Source organism: Ambystoma mexicanum, chromosome 6q (assembly GCF_040938575.1).
Source record: "Ambystoma mexicanum isolate Mex_15411 chromosome 6q, UKY_AmexF1_1, whole genome shotgun sequence".
Lineage (NCBI taxonomy): Eukaryota > Metazoa > Chordata > Amphibia > Caudata > Ambystomatidae > Ambystoma > Ambystoma mexicanum.
Window position 1 is genome coordinate 1,529,993,614 of NC_090937.1, and position 14,223 is coordinate 1,530,007,836.

Consider the following 14,223-nt stretch of genomic DNA (forward strand, 5'->3'; position numbering starts at 1 on the left):
GTGAACCCCTTAGTCACTCGGTTCACTTCCTCAATCAACTGAGAACCAGAGTTCAATGTCTGTGCACCCCTTAGTCACTGGGCTCAATTCCTCAATCAACTGGGAACCAGAGTTCAGTGTCTGTGAACCCCTTAGTCACTGGGCTCACTTCCTCAATCAACTGGGAACCAGAGTTCAGTCTGTGAACCCCTTAGTCACTGGGCTCACTTCCTTAATCAACTGAGAACCAGGGTTCAGTGTCTGTGCACCCCTTAGTCACTCGGCTCACTCCCTCAATCGACTGGGAACCAGAGTTCAGTGTCTGTGCACCCCTTTGTCAATGGGCTCACTTCCTCAATAAACTGAGAACCAGAGTTCAGTGTCTGTGCATCCCGTAGTCACTGGGCTCACTTCCTCAATCAACTGAGAACCAGAGTTCAGTGTCTGTGCATCCCTTAGTCACTGGGCTCACTTCCTCAATCAACTGAGAACCAGAGTTCAGTGTCTGTGAACCCCTTATTCACTGGGCTCACTTCCTCAATCAACCTGGAACCAGAGTTCAGTGTCTGTGCACCCCTTAGCCACTGGGCTCACTTCCTCAATCAACTGAGAACCAGAGTTCAGTGTCTGTGAACCCCTTAGTCACTGGGCTCATTTCCTCAATCAACTGAAAACCAGAGTTCAGTGTCTGTGCACCCCTTAGTCACTGGGTTCACTTCCTCAATCAACTGGGAACCAGAGTTCATTGTCTGTGCACCCCTTACTCACTGGGCTCAATTCCTCAATCAACTGGGAACCAGAGTTCAGTCTGTGAACCCCTTAGTCACTGGGCTCACTTCCTCAATCAAATGGGAACAAGAGTTCAGTGTCTGTGCACCCCTTAGTCACTGGGCTCACTTCCCCAATCAAGTGGAAACCAGAGTTCAGTGTCTGTGCACCCCTTAGTCACTGGAATCACTTCCACCTCAATCAACTGGGAACCAGAGTTCAGTGTCTGTGCACCCCTTAGTCACTGGGCTCACTTCCTCAATCAACTGGGAACCAGAGTTCAGTGTCTGAGAACCCCTTACTCACTGGGCTCACTTCCTCAATCAACTGGGAACCAGAGTTCAGACTGTGAACCCCTTAGTCACTGGGCTCACTTCCTTAATCAACTGGGAACCAGAGTTCAGTGTCTGTGCACCCTGTAGTCACTTGGCTCACTTCCTCAATCAACTGGGAACCAGAGTTCAGTGTGTGTGAACCCCTTAGTCACTGGGCTCACTTCCTCAATCAACTGGGAACCAGAGTTCAGTCTGTGAACCCCTTAGTCAATGGGTTCACATCCTTAATCAACTGAGAACCAGAGTTCAGTGTCTGTGAACCCCTTAGTCAATGGGCCCACTTCCTCAATCAACTGGGAACAAGAGTTCAGTGTCGGTGCACCCCTTAGTCACTGGGTTCACATCCTTAATCAACTGAGAACCAGAGTGTAGTGTCTGTGCACCCCTTAGTCACTGGGTTTACTTCCTCAATCAACTGAGAACCAGAGTTCAATGTCTGTGAACCCCTTAGTCACTGGGTTCACCTCCTCAGAGTTCAATGTCTGTGAACCCCTTAGTCACTGGGTTCACTTCCTCAATCAACTGAGAACCAGAGTTCAATGTCTGTGAACCCCTTAGTCACCCGGGTGACTCCCTCAATCAACTGGGAACCAGAGTTCAGTGTCTGTACACCCCTTAGTCACTGGGTTCACTTCCTCAATCAACTGAGAACCAGAGTTCCGAGTCTGTGCACCCCTTAGTCACTGGGGTCACTTCCTCAATCAACTGGGAACCAGAGTTCAGTAGCTGTGCACCCCTTAGTCGCTGGATTCACTTCCTCAATCAAATAAGAACCAGAGTTCAGTGTCTGTGCACCCCTTAGTCACTGGGGTCACTTCCTCAATCAACTGAGAACCAGAGTTCAGTGTCTGTGAACCCCTTAGTCACTGGGCTCACTTCCTCAATCAACTGAAAACCAGAGTTCAGTGTCTGTGCACCCCTTAGTCACTGGGTTCACTTCCTCAATCAACTGGGAACCAGAGTTCATTGTCTGTGCACCCCTTACTCACTGGGCTCAATTCCTCAATCAACCGGGAACCAGAGTTCAGTCTGTGAACCCCTTAGTCACTGGGCTCACTTCCTCAATCAACTGGGAACAAGAGTTCAGTGTCTGTGCACCCCTTAGTCACTGGGCTCACTTCCCCAATCAAGTGGGAACCAGAGTTCAGTGTCTGTGCACCCCTTAGTCACTGGAGTCACTTCCACCTCAATCAACTGGGAACCAGAGTTCAGTGTCTGTGCACCCCTTAGTCACTGGGCTCACTTCCTCAATCAACTGGGAACCAGAGTTCAGTGTCTGAGAACCCCTTACTCACTGGGCTCACTTCCTCAATCAACTGGGAACAAGAGTTCAGTGTCGGTGCACCCCTTAGTCACTGGGTTCACATCCTTAATCAACTGAGAACCAGAGTGTAGTGTCTGTGCACCCCTTAGTCACTGGGTTTACTTCCTCAATCAACTGAGAACCAGAGTTCAATGTCTGTGAACCCCTTAGTCACTGGGTTCACCTCCTCAGAGTTCAATGTCTGTGAACCCCTTAGTCACTGGGTTCACTTCCTCAATCAACTGAGAACCAGAGTTCAATGTCTGTGAACCCCTTAGTCACCCGGGTGACTCCCTCAATCAACTGGGAACCAGAGTTCAGTGTCTGTGCACCCCTTAGTCACTGGGTTCACTTCCTCAATCAACTGAGAACCAGAGTTCCGAGTCTGTGCACCCCTTAGTCACTGGGGTCACTTCCTCAATCAACTGGGAACCAGAGTTCAGTAGCTGTGCACCCCTTAGTCGCTGGATTCACTTCCTCAATCAAATAAGAACCAGAGTTCAGTGTCTGTGCACCCCTTAGTCACTGGGGTCACTTCCTCAATCAACTGAGAACCAGAGTTCAGTGTCTGTGAACCCCTTAGTCACTGGGCTAACTCCTCAATCAACTGAAAACCAGAGTTCAGTGTCTGTGCACCCCTTAGTCACTGGGTTCACTTCCTCAATCAACTGGGAACCAGAGTTCATTGTCTGTGCACCCCTTACTCACTGGGCTCAATTCCTCAATCAACCGGGAACCAGAGTTCAGTCTGTGAACCCCTTAGTCACTGGGCTCACTTCCTCAATCAACTGGGAACAAGAGTTCAGTGTCTGTGCACCCCTTAGTCACTGGGCTCACTTCCCCAATCAAGTGGGAACCAGAGTTCAGTGTCTGTGCACCCCTTAGTCACTGGAATCACTTCCACCTCAATCAACTGGGAACCAGAGTTCAGTGTCTGTGCACCCCTTAGTCACTGGGCTCACTTCCTCAATCAACTGGGAACCAGAGTTCAGTGTCTGAGAACCCCTTACTCACTGGGCTCACTTCCTCAATCAACTGGGAACCAGAGTTCAGACTGTGAACCCCTTAGTCACTGGGCTCACTTCCTTAATCAACTGGGAACCAGAGTTCAGTGTCTGTGCACCCCGTAGTCACTTGGCTCACTTCCTCAATCAACTGGGAACCAGAGTTCAGTGTCTGTGAACCCCTTAGTCACTGGGCTCACTTCCTCAATCAACTGGGAACCAGAGTTCAGTGTCTGTGCACCCCTTAGTCACTGGGTTCACTTCCTTAATCAACTGAGAACCAGAGTTCAATGTCTGTGAACCCCTTAGTCACTGGGTTCAGTTCCTCAGAGTTCAATGTCTGTGAACCCCTTAGTCACTCGGTTCACTTCCTCAATCAACTGAGAACCAGAGTTCAATGTCTGTGCACCCCTTAGTCACTGGGCTCAATTCCTCAATCAACTGGGAACCAGAGTTCAGTGTCTGTGAACCCCTTAGTCACTGGGCTCACTTCCTCAATCAACTGGGAACCAGAGTTCAGTCTGTGAACCCCTTAGTCACTGGGCTCACTTCCTTAATCAACTGAGAACCAGGGTTCAGTGTCTGTGCACCCCTTAGTCACTGGGCTCACTCCCTCAATCGACTGGGAACCAGAGTTCAGTGTCTGTGCACCCCTTTGTCACTGGGCTCACTTCCTCAATAAACTGAGAACCAGAGTTCAGTGTCTGTGCATCCCGTAGTCACTGGGCTCACTTCCTCAATCAACTGAGAACCAGAGTTCAGTGTCTGTGCATCCCTTAGTCACTGGGCTCACTTCCTCAATCAACTGAGAACCAGAGTTCAGTGTCTGTGAACCCCTTATTCACTGGGCTCACTTCCTCAATCAACCTGGAACCAGAGTTCAGTGTCTGTGCACCCCTTAGCCACTGGGCTCACTTCCTCAATCAACTGAGAACCAGAGTTCAGTGTCTGTGAACCCCTTAGTCACTGGGCTCATTTCCTCAATCAACTGAAAACCAGAGTTCAGTGTCTGTGCACCCCTTAGTCACTGGGTTCACTTCCTCAATCAACTGGGAACCAGAGTTCATTGTCTGTGCACCCCTTACTCACTGGGCTCAATTCCTCAATCAACTGGGAACCAGAGTTCAGTCTGTGAACCCCTTAGTCACTGGGCTCACTTCCTCAATCAACTGGGAACAAGAGTTCAGTTTCTGTGCACCCCTTAGTCACTGGGCTCACTTCCCCAATCAAGTGGAAACCAGAGTTCAGTGTCTGTGCACCCCTTAGTCACTGGAATCACTTCCACCTCAATCAACTGGGAACCAGAGTTCAGTGTCTGTGCACCCCTTAGTCACTGGGCTCACTTCCTCAATCAACTGGGAACCAGAGTTCAGTGTCTGAGAACCCCTTACTCACTGGGCTCACTTCCTCAATCAACTGGGAACCAGAGTTCAGACTGTGAACCCCTTAGTCACTGGGCTCACTTCCTTAATCAACTGGGAACCAGAGTTCAGTGTCTGTGCACCCTGTAGTCACTTGGCTCACTTCCTCAATCAACTGGGAACCAGAGTTCAGTGTCTGTGAACCCCTTAGTCACTGGGCTCACTTCCTCAATCAACTGGGAACCAGAGTTCAGTCTGTGAACCCCTTAGTCAATGGGTTCACATCCTTAATCAACTGAGAACCAGAGTTCAGTGTCTGTGCACCCCTTAGTCACTGGGTTCACTTCCTCAATCAACTGAGAACCAGAGTTCAATGTCTGTGAACCCCTTAGTCACTGGGTTCAGTTCCTCAGAGTTCAATGTCTGTGAACCCCTTAGTCACTTGGTTCACTTCCTCAATCAACTGAGAACCAGAGTTCAATGTCTGTGCACCCCTTAGTCACTGGGCTCAATTCCTCAATCAACTGGGAACCAGAGTTCAGTGTCTGTGAACCCCTTAGTCCCTGGGCTCACTTCCTCAATCAACTGGGAACCAGAGTTCAGTCTGTGAACCCCTTAGTCACTGGGCTCACTTCCTTAATCAACTGAGAACCAGGGTTCAGTGTCTGTGCACCCCTTAGTCACTGGGCTCACTCCCTCAATCAACTGGGAACCAGCGTTCAGTGTCTTTGCACCCCTTAGTCACTGGGCTCACTTCCTCATCTGTGAACCCCTTAGTCACTGGGCTCACTTCCTCAATCGACAGGGAACCAGAGTTCAGTGCCTGTAAAACCCTTAGTCACTGGGTTCACTTCCTCAATCAACTGAGAACCAGAGTTCAGTGTCTGTGCACCCCTTAGTCACTGGGCTCACTTCCTCAATAAACTGAGAACCAGAGTTCAGTGTCTGTGCATCCCGTAGTCACTGGGCTCACTTCCTCAATCAACTGAGAACCAGAGTTCAGTGTCTGTGCATCCCTTAGTCACTGGGCTCACTTCCTCAATCAACTGAGAACCAGAGTTCAGTGTCTGTGAACCCCTTATTCACTGGGCTCACTTCCTCAATCAACCTGGAACCAGAGTTCAGTGTCTGTGCACCCCTTAGTCACTGGGCTCATTTCCTCAATCAACTGGGAACCAGAGTTCAGTCAGTGAACCCCTTAGTCACTGGTTTCACTTCCTCAATCAACTGGGAACCAGAGTTCAGTCTGTGCACCCCTTAGTCACTGGGCTCACTTCCCCAATAAACTGAGAACCAGAGTTCAGTGTCTGTGCACCCCGTAGTCACTGGGCTCACTTCCTCAATAAACTGAGAACCAGAGTTCAGTGTCTGTGCATCTCATAGTCACTGGGCTCACTTCCTCAATCAACTGAGAACCAGAGTTCAGTGTCTGTGAACCCCTTAGTCACTGGGCTCACTTCCTCAATCAAATGGGAACCAGAGTTCAGTGTCTGTGCACCCCTTAGTCACTGGGCTCACTTACTCAATCAACTGGGAACCAGAGTTCAGTGTCTGTGAACCCCTTAGTCACTGGGCTCACTTCCTCAATCAACTGATAACCAGAGTTCATTGTCTGTGCACCCCTTAGTCACTGGGCTCAATCAACTGAGAACCAGAGTTCAGTGTCTGTGAACCCCTTAGTCACTGGGTTCACTTCCTCAATCAACTGGGAACCAGAGTTCAGTGTCTGTGAACCCCTTAGTCACTGGGTTCACTTCCTCAATCAACTGAGAACCAGAGTTCAGTGTCTGTGCACCCCTTAGTCAATGGGCTCAGTTCCTCAATCATCTGATAACCAGAGTTCAGTGTCTGTGCACCCCTTAGTCACTGTGCTCACATCCTCAATCAACTGGGAACCAGAGTTCAGTCTGTGCACCCCTTAGTCACTGGGCTCACTTCCTCAATCAACTCGGAACCAGAGTTCAGTGTCTGTGCACCCGTTAGTCACTGGGTTCACTTCGTCAATCAACTGGGAACCAGAGTTCAGTGTCTGTGAACCCCTTAGTCACTGGGTTCACTTGCTCAATCAACTCGGAACCAGAGTTCAGTGTCTGTGAACCCCTTAGTCACTGGGTTCACTTGCTCAATCAACTCGGAACCAGAGTTCAGTGTCTGTGCACCCCTTAGTCACTGGGCTCACTTCCTCAATCAACTGGGAACCAGAGTTCAGTGTCTGAGAACCCCTTACTCACTGGGCTCACTTCCTCAATCAACTGGGAACAAGAGTTCAGTGTCGGTGCACCCCTTAGTCACTGGGTTCACATCCTTAATCAACTGAGAACCAGAGTGTAGTGTCTGTGCACCCCTTAGTCACTGGGTTTACTTCCTCAATCAACTGAGAACCAGAGTTCAATGTCTGTGAACCCCTTAGTCACTGGGTTCACCTCCTCAGAGTTCAATGTCTGTGAACCCCTTAGTCACTGGGTTCACTTCCTCAATCAACTGAGAACCAGAGTTCAATGTCTGTGAACCCCTTAGTCACCCGGGTGACTCCCTCAATCAACTGGGAACCAGAGTTCAGTGTCTGTGCACCCCTTAGTCACTGGGTTCACTTCCTCAATCAACTGAGAACCAGAGTTCCGAGTCTGTGCACCCCTTAGTCACTGGGGTCACTTCCTCAATCAACTGGGAACCAGAGTTCAGTAGCTGTGCACCCCTTAGTCGCTGGATTCACTTCCTCAATCAAATAAGAACCAGAGTTCAGTGTCTGTGCACCCCTTAGTCACTGGGGTCACTTCCTCAATCAACTGAGAACCAGAGTTCAGTGTCTGTGAACCCCTTAGTCACTGGGCTCACTTCCTCAATCAACTGAAAACCAGAGTTCAGTGTCTGTGCACCCCTTAGTCACTGGGTTCACTTCCTCAATCAACTGGGAACCAGAGTTCATTGTCTGTGCACCCCTTACTCACTGGGCTCAATTCCTCAATCAACCGGGAACCAGAGTTCAGTCTGTGAACCCCTTAGTCACTGGGCTCACTTCCTCAATCAACTGGGAACAAGAGTTCAGTGTCTGTGCACCCCTTAGTCACTGGGCTCACTTCCCCAATCAAGTGGGAACCAGAGTTCAGTGTCTGTGCACCCCTTAGTCAAAGGAATCACTTCCACCTCAATCAACTGGGAACCAGAGTTCAGTGTCTGTGCACCCCTTAGTCACTGGGCTCACTTCCTCAATCAACTGGGAACCAGAGTTCAGTGTCTGAGAACCCCTTACTCACTGGGCTCACTTCCTCAATCAACTGGGAACCAGAGTTCAGACTGTGAACCCCTTAGTCACTGGGCTCACTTCCTTAATCAACTGGGAACCAGAGTTCAGTGTCTGTGCACCCCGTAGTCACTTGGCTCACTTCCTCAATCAACTGGGAACCAGAGTTCAGTGTCTGTGAACCCCTTAGTTACTGGGCTCACTTCCTCAATCAACTGGGAACCAGAGTTCAGTCTGTGAACCCCTTAGTCAATGGGTTCACTTCCTTAATCAACTGAGAACCAGAGTTCAGTGTCTGTGCACCCCTTAGTCACTGGGTTCACTTCCTTAATCAACTGAGAACCAGAGTTCAATGTCTGTGAACCCCTTAGTCACTGGGTTCAGTTCCTCAGAGTTCAATGTCTGTGAACCCCTTAGTCACTCGGTTCACTTCCTCAATCAACTGAGAACCAGAGTTCAATGTCTGTGCACCCCTTAGTCACTGGGCTCAATTCCTCAATCAACTGGGAACCAGAGTTCAGTGTCTGTGAACCCCTTAGTCACTGGGCTCACTTCCTCAATCAACTGGGAACCAGAGTTCAGTCTGTGAACCCCTTAGTCACTGGGCTCACTTCCTTAATCAACTGAGAACCAGGGTTCAGTGTCTGTGCACCAATTAGTCACTGGGCTCACTCCCTCAATCGACTGGGAACCAGAGTTCAGTGTCTGTGCACCCCTTTGTCACTGGGCTCACTTCCTCAATAAACTGAGAACCAGAGTTCAGTGTCTGTGCATCCCGTAGTCACTGGGCTCACTTCCTCAATCAACTGAGAACCAGAGTTCAGTGTCTGTGCATCCCTTAGTCACTGGGCTCACTTCCTCAATCAACTGAGAACCAGAGTTCAGTGTCTGTGAACCCCTTATTCACTGGGCTCACTTCCTCAATCAACCTGGAACCAGAGTTCAGTGTCTGTGCACCCCTTAGCCACTGGGCTCACTTCCTCAATCAACTGAGAACCAGAGTTCAGTGTCTGTGAACCCCTTAGTCACTGGGCTCATTTCCTCAATCAACTGAAAACCAGAGTTCAGTGTCTGTGCACCCCTTAGTCACTGGGTTCACTTCCTCAATCAACTGGGAACCAGAGTTCATTGTCTGTGCACCCCTTACTCACTGGTCTCAATTCCTCAATCAACTGGGAACCAGAGTTCAGTCTGTGAACCCCTTAGTCACTGGGCTCACTTCCTCAATCAACTGGGAACAAGAGTTCAGTGTCTGTGCACCCCTTAGTCACTGGGCTCACTTCCCCAATCAAGTGGAAACCAGAGTTCAGTGTCTGTGCACCCCTTAGTCACTGGAATCACTTCCACCTCAATCAACTGGGAACCAGAGTTCAGTGTCTGTGCACCCCTTAGTCACTGGGCTCACTTCCTCAATCAACTGGGAACCAGAGTTCAGTGTCTGAGAACCCCTTACTCACTGGGCTCACTTCCTCAATCAACTGGGAACCAGAGTTCAGACTGTGAACCCCTTAGTCACTGGGCTCACTTCCTTAATCAACTGGGAACCAGAGTTCAGTGTCTGTGCACCCTGTAGTCACTTGGCTCACTTCCTCAATCAACTGGGAACCAGAGTTCAGTGTCTGTGAACCCCTTAGTCACTGGGCTCACTTCCTCAATCAACTGGGAACCAGAGTTCAGTCTGTGAACCCCTTAGTCAATGGGTTCACATCCTTAATCAACTGAGAACCAGAGTTCAGTGTCTGTGCACCCCTTAGTCACTGGGTTCACTTCCTCAATCAACTGAGAACCAGAGTTCAATGTCTGTGAACCCCTTAGTCACTGGGTTCAGTTCCTCAGAGTTCAATGTCTGTGAACCCCTTAGTCACTTGGTTCACTTCCTCAATCAACTGAGAACCAGAGTTCAATGTCTGTGCACCCCTTAGTCACTGGGCTCAATTCCTCAATCAACTGGGAACCAGAGTTCAGTGTCTGTGAACCCCTTAGTCCCTGGGCTCACTTCCTCAATCAACTGGGAACCAGAGTTCAGTCTGTGAACCCCTTAGTCACTGGGCTCACTTCCTTAATCAACTGAGAACCAGGGTTCAGTGTCTGTGCACCCCTTAGTCACTGGGCTCACTCCCTCAATCAACTGGGAACCAGCGTTCAGTGTCTTTGCACCCCTTAGTCACTGGGCTCACTTCCTCATCTGTGAACCCCTTAGTCACTGGGCTCACTTCCTCAATCGACAGGGAACCAGAGTTCAGTGCCTGTAAAACCCTTAGTCACTGGGTTCACTTCCTCAATCAACTGAGAACCAGAGTTCAGTGTCTGTGCACCCCTTAGTCACTGGGCTCACTTCCTCAATAAACTGAGAACCAGAGTTCAGTGTCTGTGCATCCCGTAGTCACTGGGCTCACTTCCTCAATCAACTGAGAACCAGAGTTCAGTGTCTGTGCATCCCTTAGTCACTGGGCTCACTTCCTCAATCAACTGAGAACCAGAGTTCAGTGTCTGTGAACCCCTTATTCACTGGGCTCACTTCCTCAATCAACCTGGAACCAGAGTTCAGTGTCTGTGCACCCCTTAGTCACTGGGCTCATTTCCTCAATCAACTGGGAACCAGAGTTCAGTCAGTGAACCCCTTAGTCACTGGTTTCACTTCCTCAATCAACTGGGAACCAGAGTTCAGTCTGTGCACCCCTTAGTCACTGGGCTCACTTCCCCAATAAACTGAGAACCAGAGTTCAGTGTCTGTGCACCCCGTAGTCACTGGGCTCACTTCCTCAATAAACTGAGAACCAGAGTTCAGTGTCTGTGCATCTCATAGTCACTGGGCTCACTTCCTCAATCAACTGAGAACCAGAGTCAGTGTCTGTGAACCCCTTAGTCACTGGGCTCACTTCCTCAATCAAATGGGAACCAGAGTTCAGTGTCTGTGCACCCCTTAGTCACTGGGCTCACTTACTCAATCAACTGGGAACCAGAGTTCAGTGTCTGTGAACCCCTTAGTCACTGGGCTCACTTCCTCAATCAACTGATAACCAGAGTTCATTGTCTGTGCACCCCTTAGTCACTGGGCTCAATCAACTGAGAACCAGAGTTCAGTGTCTGTGAACCCCTTAGTCACTGGGTTCACTTCCTCAATCAACTGGGAACCAGAGTTCAGTGTCTGTGAACCCCTTAGTCACTGGGTTCACTTCCTCAATCAACTGAGAACCAGAGTTCAGTGTCTGTGCACCCCTTAGTCAATGGGCTCAGTTCCTCAATCATCTGATAACCAGAGTTCAGTGTCTGTGCACCCCTTAGTCACTGTGCTCACATCCTCAATCAACTGGGAACCAGAGTTCAGTCTGTGCACCCCTTAGTCACTGGGCTCACTTCCTCAATCAACTCGGAACCAGAGTTCAGTGTCTGTGCACCCGTTAGTCACTGGGTTCACTTCGTCAATCAACTGGGAACCAGAGTTCAGTGTCTGTGAACCCCTTAGTCACTGGGTTCACTTGCTCAATCAACTCGGAACCAGAGTTCAGTGTCTGTGAACCCCTTAGTCACTGGGTTCACTTGCTCAATCAACTCGGAACCAGAGTTCAGTGTCTGTGCACCCCTTAGTCACTGGGCTCACTTCCTCAATCAACTGGGAACCAGAGTTCAGTGTCTGAGAACCCCTTACTCACTGGGCTCACTTCCTCAATCAACTGGGAACAAGAGTTCAGTGTCGGTGCACCCCTTAGTCACTGGGTTCACATCCTTAATCAACTGAGAATCAGAGTGTAGTGTCTGTGCACCCCTTAGTCACTGGGTTTACTTCCTCAATCAACTGAGAACCAGAGTTCAATGTCTGTGAACCCCTTAGTCACTGGGTTCACCTCCTCAGAGTTCAATGTCTGTGAACCCCTTAGTCACTGGGTTCACTTCCTCAATCAACTGAGAACCAGGGTTCAATGTCTGTGAACCCCTTAGTCACCCGGGTGACTCCCTCAATCAACTGGGAACCAGAGTTCAGTGTCTGTGCACCCCTTAGTCACTGGGTTCACTTCCTCAATCAACTGAGAACCAGAGTTCCGAGTCTGTGCACCCCTTAGTCACTGGGGTCACTTCCTCAATCAACTGGGAACCAGAGTTCAGTAGCTGTGCACCCCTTAGTCGCTGGATTCACTTCCTCAATCAAATAAGAACCAGAGTTCAGTGTCTGTGCACCCCTTAGTCACTGGGGTCACTTCCTCAATCAACTGAGAACCAGAGTTCAGTGTCTGTGAACCCCTTAGTCACTGGGCTCACTTCCTCAATCAACTGAAAACCAGAGTTCAGTGTCTGTGCACCCCTTAGTCACTGGGTTCACTTCCTCAATCAACTGGGAACCAGAGTTCATTGTCTGTGCACCCCTTACTCACTGGGCTCAATTCCTCAATCAACCGGGAACCAGAGTTCAGTCTGTGAACCCCTTAGTCACTGGGCTCACTTCCTCAATCAACTGGGAACAAGAGTTCAGTGTCTGTGCACCCCTTAGTCACTGGGCTCACTTCCCCAATCAAGTGGGAACAAGAGTTCAGTGTCGGTGCACCCCTTAGTCACTGGGTTCACATCCTTAATCAACTGAGAACCAGAGTGTAGTGTCTGTGCACCCCTTAGTCACTGGGTTTACTTCCTCAATCAACTGAGAACCAGAGTTCAATGTCTGTGAACCCCTTAGTCACTGGGTTCACCTCCTCAGAGTTCAATGTCTGTGAACCCCTTAGTCACTGGGTTCACTTCCTCAATCAACTGAGAACCAGGGTTCAATGTCTGTGAACCCCTTAGTCACCCGGGTGACTCCCTCAATCAACTGGGAACCAGAGTTCAGTGTCTGTGCACCCCTTAGTCACTGGGTTCACTTCCTCAATCAACTGAGAACCAGAGTTCCGAGTCTGTGCACCCCTTAGTCACTGGGGTCACTTCCTCAATCAACTGGGAACCAGAGTTCAGTAGCTGTGCACCCCTTAGTCGCTGGATTCACTTCCTCAATCAAATAAGAACCAGAGTTCAGTGTCTGTGCACCCCTTAGTCACTGGGGTCACTTCCTCAATCAACTGAGAACCAGAGTTCAGTGTCTGTGAACCCCTTAGTCACTGGGCTCACTTCCTCAATCAACTGAAAACCAGAGTTCAGTGTCTGTGCACCCCTTAGTCACTGGGTTCACTTCCTCAATCAACTGGGAACCAGAGTTCATTGTCTGTGCACCCCTTACTCACTGGGCTCAATTCCTCAATCAACCGGGAACCAGAGTTCAGTCTGTGAACCCCTTAGTCACTGGGCTCACTTCCTCAATCAACTGGGAACAAGAGTTCAGTGTCTGTGCACCCCTTAGTCACTGGGCTCACTTCCCCAATCAAGTGGGAACCAGAGTTCAGTGTCTGTGCACCCCTTAGTCACTGGAATCACTTCCACCTCAATCAACTGGGAACCAGAGTTCAGTGTCTGTGCACCCCTTAGTCACTGGGCTCACTTCCTCAATCAACTGGGAACCAGAGTTCAGTGTCTGAGAACCCCTTACTCACTGGGCTCACTTCCTCAATCAACTGGGAACCAGAGTTCAGACTGTGAACCCCTTAGTCACTGGGCTCACTTCCTTAATCAACTGGGAACCAGAGTTCAGTGTCTGTGCACCCCGTAGTCACTTGGCTCACTTCCTCAATCAACTGGGAACCAGAGTTCAGTGTCTGTGAACCCCTTAGTCACTGGGCTCACTTCCTCAATCAACTGGGAACCAGAGTTCAGTCTGTGAACCCCTTAGTCAATGGGTTCACTTCCTTAATCAACTGAGAACCAGAGTTCAGTGTCTGTGCACCCCTTAGTCACTGGGTTCACTTCCTTAATCAACTGAGAACCAGAGTTCAATGTCTGTGAACCCCTTAGTCACTGGGTTCAGTTCCTCAGAGTTCAATGTCTGTGAACCCCTTAGTCACTCGGTTCACTTCCTCAATCAACTGAGAACCAGAGTTCAATGTCTGTGCACCCCTTAGTCACTGGGCTCAATTCCTCAATCAACTGGGAACCAGAGTTCAGTGTCTGTGAACCCCTTAGTCACTGGGCTCACTTCCTCAATCAACTGGGAACCAGAGTTCAGTCTGTGAACCCCTTAGTCACTGGGCTCACTTCCTTAATCAACTGAGAACCAGGGTTCAGTGTCTGTGCACCAATTAGTCACTGGGCTCACTCCCTCAATCGACTGGGAACCAGAGTTCAGTGTCTGTGCACCCCTTTGTCACTGGGCTCA